This window comes from Trichosurus vulpecula, chromosome 3, assembly GCF_011100635.1.
Source record: "Trichosurus vulpecula isolate mTriVul1 chromosome 3, mTriVul1.pri, whole genome shotgun sequence".
Taxonomy (NCBI): Eukaryota; Metazoa; Chordata; class Mammalia; order Diprotodontia; family Phalangeridae; genus Trichosurus; species Trichosurus vulpecula.
Genome location: NC_050575.1, coordinates 69,859,572 through 69,865,864, shown reverse-complemented (window position 1 = coordinate 69,865,864; position 6,293 = coordinate 69,859,572).

The window sequence follows — 6,293 nt, the reverse complement described above, 5'->3', positions numbered from 1 at the left end:
CACAATGAGGTGGAGTTTTTTCACTGTGAGAAGAAGCTCAATCCTAAACCTTTACAAAGAATGAGAATCAGGAAATTTGGCCAAGCTAATAAATATACTTGGTAGTTCCTAATTCCTGTGTTACCTTTCCAAAAGCAGACAAAAAAAAAGACAGTTTTGCATTTTTGAAGAAAGAATAGGTGGTTTCACAAGTTTAGAATTTCTCTTTGCCTCTGTAATTGGTTTTTCTTGTAGGGCTACATTGTTTCCCACAATGGCTTTGTGTAAAATTCATCAGTTGCAAGGACAAAAGAGCGGCAAGATCCCAGCAGTATTAAAATGGACTTTGTTCTTGAAACATGATGTCATCTCTTAGTAATGTAGTTGAAGAGTACAGGATTACTACCCGTATTTAGAATTGACGGGGACCTTGAAGATCTTTTAGTCCAACCTCATTTTATGGTTGAGGAAACTGAATCCAAAAAAGCAGTGGCTAGATCTCCAGACTTAAAATTAAGAAAGACATGGATTGAAATCCTGCCTCTGATACAAACCAGCTGGGTGATCATGGATGAGGCACTTAGCCCCTCTTAGTGTCAGTTTGCTCCTAAGTAAAATTAGAATAGTGCTACTGCCCACTGTGTGGGATTACTGTGAGCAGAAAATCATATATGTAAAGTTCTTTATAAATCTCAAACCTGTCTAAATGTCAGTCTTTATTGCAGAAACTTGGACACATAGATAAGTAGTATGAATGGGATTAGAACCCAGGTACTCTGAATGTAAATCTGGTTTTCTTTCTACTGTACCACATGAACCTTTTTTAATCTATTCTAAATTAAAGATGCCTCTTGTTTTTACATCAATCTTCTGCATATACCACCCACCTATCAAACCAGTAAGCCTTCATTTATAACAAGAATAATTGGGGGGGGGGGGCAGGAAGGGCATCTAGAGCTCTGGAGTCAGGAAGACCTGAGTTCAAATCTGACCTCAGACACTTGACGCATGTACTAGCTGTGTGACCTTGGGCAAATCACTTAACCCCAATTGCCCTGCCAAAACAAAACAAAACAAAAAAGAATAACAGGAAGTTGGCCCATAGGATCCCAATCCTTTAAACTTATGGAGTGTGTCCTATTTACTGACAACCCATGTAGGGAACTTTGTGGGTCTGGGTATGTGTAATGGAGGGCCCTGCCCAGAGGTATGTTGGAGACCACTCTAACTAGGTTGGGGGAGAACCCACTGTTAAAATTTCACCTCAGAAATCAGCTTTGACTGCAAATCAGGACTTGATTTACTATTTTGTTGATTGGCTAGACTTTAAAAAGTGTTAATAATGCAGATTAAACTTTTTAAAATTTTTTTTATTTATTTAATTTTCAGCATTGATTTTCACAAGAGTTTGAATTACAAATTTTCTCCCCATTTCTACCCTCCCCCCAACTCCAAGATGGCATATATTCTCTTTGCCCTGTTCCCCAGTCAGCCCTCCCTTCTGTCACCCCACTCCCCTCCCATCCCCTTTTCCCTTCCTTTCTTGTAGGGCAAGATAAATTTCTACGCCCCATTGCCTGTGTATCTTATTTTCTAGTTGCATGCAAAAACTTTTTTTTTTGAACATCTGTTTTTAAAACTTTCAGTTCCAAATTCTCTCCCCTCTTCCCTTCCTACCCACCCTCCCTAAGAAGTCAAGCAATTCAGCATAGGCCACATGCGTATCATTATGTATAACCCTTCCACAATACTCATGTTGTGAAAGACTAACTATATTTTGCTCCTTCCTAACCTATCCCCCTTTATTGGATTTTCTCCCTTGACCCTGTCCTTTTCGAAAGTGTTTGTTTTTGATTACCTCCACCCCCATCTGCCCTCCCTTCTATCATCCCCCCTTTTTTTGATCTTCTTCCTCCTTCTTTCCTGTGGGGTGAGATACCCAATTGAGTATGTATGGTATTCCCTCCTCAGGTCAAATTTGATGAGAGCAAGATTCACTCATTCCTCCTCATCTGCCTTCTCTTCTCTTCCTACAGAACCGATTTTTCTTGCCACTTCTATGAGAGATAATTTACCCCATTCTATCTCTCCCTATCTCCCTCTCTCAATATATTCCTCTCATCCCTTAATTTGATTTTATTTCTTTTAGGTATCTTCCCTTCATCTTCAACTCATCCTGTGCCTGCTGTCTATCTCTCTCTCTATATATATACACATACATATATACATGCACACATACTCATATATACATATATATATATATATAGATATGCATATTCCCTTCAGCTACCCTAATACTGAGGTCTCATGAATCATACACATCATCTTTCCATGTAGGAATGTAAACAAAACAGTTCAACTTTAGTAAGTCCCTTGCAATTTCTTTTTCTTGTTCTTTTTCTTGATTACCTTTTCATGCTTCTCTTGATTCTTGTGTTTGAAAGTCAAATTTTCTATTCAGCTCTGGTCTTTTCACTGAGAAAGCTTGAAAGTCTTCTATTTTATTGAAAATCCATATTTTGCCTTGGAGCATGATACTCAGTTTTGCTGGGTAGGTGATTCTTGGTTTTAATCCTAGCTCCATTGACCTCTGGAATATCATATTCCAAGCCCTTCGATCTCTTAATGTAGAAGCTGCTAGATCTTGTATTATTCTGATTGTGTTTCCACAATACTCAAATTGTTTCTTTCTGGCTGCTTGTAGTATTTTCTCCTTGATCTGGGAGCTCTGGAATTTGGCAACAATATTCCTAGGAGTTTTCCTTTTGGGATCTCTTTCAGGAGGCAATCGGTGGATTCTTTCAATTTTTATTTTGCCCTGTGGCTCTAGAATATCAGGGCAGTTCTCCTTGATAATTTCTTGAAAGTTGATGTCTAGGCTCTTTTTTTGATCATGGCTTTCAGGTAGTCCAATAATTTTTAAATTCTCTCTCCTGGATCTATTTTCCAGGTCAGTGGTTTTTCCAATGAGATATTTCACATTGTCTTCCACTTTTTCATTCCTTTGGTTCTGTTTTATAATATCTTGATTTCTCATCAAGTCACTAGCTTCCACTTGCTCCAATCTCATTTTTAAGGTAGTATTTTTTTCAGTGGTCTTTTGGACCTCCTATTCCATTTGGCTAATGCTGCCTTTCAAGGCATTCTTCTCCTCATTGGCTTTTTGGAGCTCTTTTGCCATTTGAGTTAGTCTATTTTTTAAGGTGTTGTTTTCTTCAGTATATTTTTCAGTATTTTTTTGGGTCTCCTTTAGCAAGTCATTGACTTGTTTTTCATGGTTTTCTCGCATCCTTCTCATTTCTCTTCCCGATTTTTCCTCTACTTCTCTAACTTGCTTTTCCAAATCCTTTTTGAGCTCTTCCATGGCCTGAGACCAGTTCATGTTTTTCTTAGAGGCTTTTGTTGTAGGCTCTTTGACTTTGTTGACTTCTTCTGACTGTATGTTTTGGTCTTCTTTGTCACCAAAGAAAGATTCCAGAGTCCGAGACTGAATCTTAGTGTGTTTTCGCTGCCTGGCCATATTCCCAGCCAACTTACTTGACCCTTGAGTTTTTCAGCAGGGTATGACTGCTTGTAGAGTATAGAGTACTATGTTCCAAGCTTGGGGAGATGTGCCAGCTCTGCCACACCAGCACTCCTCCTTCCCCAAGAACCCCCAACCCGGACTGGACTTAGATCTTTAGCAGGCTCTGCACTCCTGCTCTGATCCACCACTTAATTCCTCCCACCATGTGGGCCTGGGGCTGGAAGCAACTGCAGCTGTACTTCTGTAGCTGCCCCACCTCTGCTGCCCCCCAGGCAGTGGCTGAACCTAGAACTCCTTTTTTCACTCTGTCCCTAGCAGCTTTTCCCACTAACCTTCTCTGTTGTCTTTGGTGTTTGTAGGTTGTGAAGTCTGGTAACTGCTGCAGTTCACTGATTCAGGGCGCTAGGGCACGCTCTGCCCAGCTCCTGGTCTGGTTGGTCCGCGCTGCCCACACTGGGCTCTGCTCTGCTCCACTTCACTCCCAGCTCCGTGTGGGATAGACCTCACCCAGAGACCATCCAGGCTGTCCTGGGCTGGAGCCCTGCTTCCCTCTGCTATTTTGTGGGTTCTGCAGTTCTAGAATGGGTTCAGAGCCATTTTTTATAGTTTTTTGGAGGGACTTGGTGGGGAGCTTACACTAGTCCCTGCTTTCCAGTTGCCATCTTGGCTCCACCCCTGCAGGTTAAACTTAAAAGGTATGCACACATATCCTAATACCATCACCATAACCACACATACATAAACAACTATAGTTTGGTTGTCAATTACCAATTCTATGGGCATTGCTTGAGCTCAGCAGGAGTATTGTAGAAGGCTTGGGGGATAAAATAATTGTCAGACTGGAGGTCTGGTAACTACATGATAATGTAACATCACCATCATCATCATCATCATTACAGTAATAATAATAATATACTTCTATAATCTTTTAAGGTTTTCAAAGTGCTTTACATTATTTTATTTAAGCTTCACAACACCCCTGGTTTTCCCTACCCCCCTTTAGAAAATGTTCAGGTATTCAGTAAACATATCCTATTTGATTACTATGCGGTGATGAAAAAGCTTTTGGTTTCTGAGGCAGAACTGAGTGCCTACAAATGCTCCAATGAAAGAATTTGACCTTTCTATCTGTCCTGGTGGTGAGCCTTCAGTGGGGAGAGAGGAAAGAGTCACTGCTACCAGCAGCCTTATTTCTATACCTGGGCTTCCATGTGACCATGAATGCATGGCACTTATATTTTGTCTCTGTGTATTTCTGTTCTGATGCTAGGTAAAACAATATTGGAGGAGGAATAGACCATGCTATGATCTTGTGATGTCTGAGAGGTCAGAACATCCATCAGAGGTCTAGCTTTGGGAGTCCCTATACTTGTAGCCTCAGCAGCTAAGCTCCGTGAGGAGTCAGCCCTGAATATAATCCAGACCAGCAGAGGATCAACTAGGAAGCCAAGACGCAACATCCTTTAGGAAAGGGAGTAACTCATTAATTGTCTATGATGCCTCTGAAAATGGATGGGAGAAATGCTTTGTAGCTATACCACTTTAAGTTTGAGCCCCAGTGATTGCTGTCTAGAGAAGAGAATTACCTTGGTTCAGGAGAATGTTTTTATTAATGGGTCAATTGATATTGAATCACTAATAACCGATTAGATGATATTGAACAGATAAGTGGCTAATTGCTATTAGGGGAAACACATTGAATGGAGGCTGATGAGTTATAGAATTAAAAGAATCATCCCCAACCGTTTAGGGTTTCTCTTTTTCCTGAGGAGATTTCACGGAACTCCTGAGGAACCACCTAAGGAATCCACCACTGTGAGTATGGTTTGGAGAGTAAGCCCAGAGCTTATGTATGTTACATAAAGAAAAACATTTAAGCAAACCCTACCAACATATCAAGTATAGAAAGAAAATTAAGTATTCTGCATCCATAGTCTCTTATCCCTCCAAGTAAAGAAGGAAATGCACTTCATTTTTTTCTCTGGGACTGAAGTTAGTCAACACAAGGACACAGTACTTGATGATATTTTAGCACTATATGTATTTTAACAAAGTGTAATTTTTAAAAGCCCTTGAAAGTATACATAGCTATAAGTTGCTCCAGTCATCCAATAAAATTCAGGTAAAAGAACAGATTTAGTTACTCCTATAACAGGAGTTCCTAAATTATCTTGTTAAATTAATTATAGAGTTAGCATGTGTATCAGCAAGGCAATAATCACAATATAGATGATAATTGTCAAAATGCCTATGTGGTTCTGTATCGCAAAATATAGAAGACTCTCCACATAGAAGGTAGAAGAAGTAAACCATTTATTCAGACACCAAATAACCAGATACTGTAATCAATATGCCCAATGCATCATAGTAGCAAAAAATTCGATACACAATACCACAGCAGAGAATCACTCCATCCCAAAACCATTTGCCCCCTCTGCTGGGGCCTTCCCAAAAACTCACTCACAGCCACCACAGCACGTCTGCTCTTTTCCTCAGCTCTAACAGTGGGAACTGCTGTCTCAGAATTTCCTGTGACACAATTTACTTTTCCTCTCAGCAAGCTCCTCCCACCACATATGACTTAGGCTTCCTGTGATGTAAGCAAGTCACATGGCCTATTAATAGGTGGGAAAGATCTTCAAATCTAACAACTTTGAATTCAGACTGAGTAGAGCTGAATTTAAAGTTAGCACTCTGCCACTTATTAGCTGAGTGACCACAAGAAAGTCACTCAACTTTACAGACTCTCAGTTTTCTCATTTGTAAATTGAATATAATGCTTGCCCTG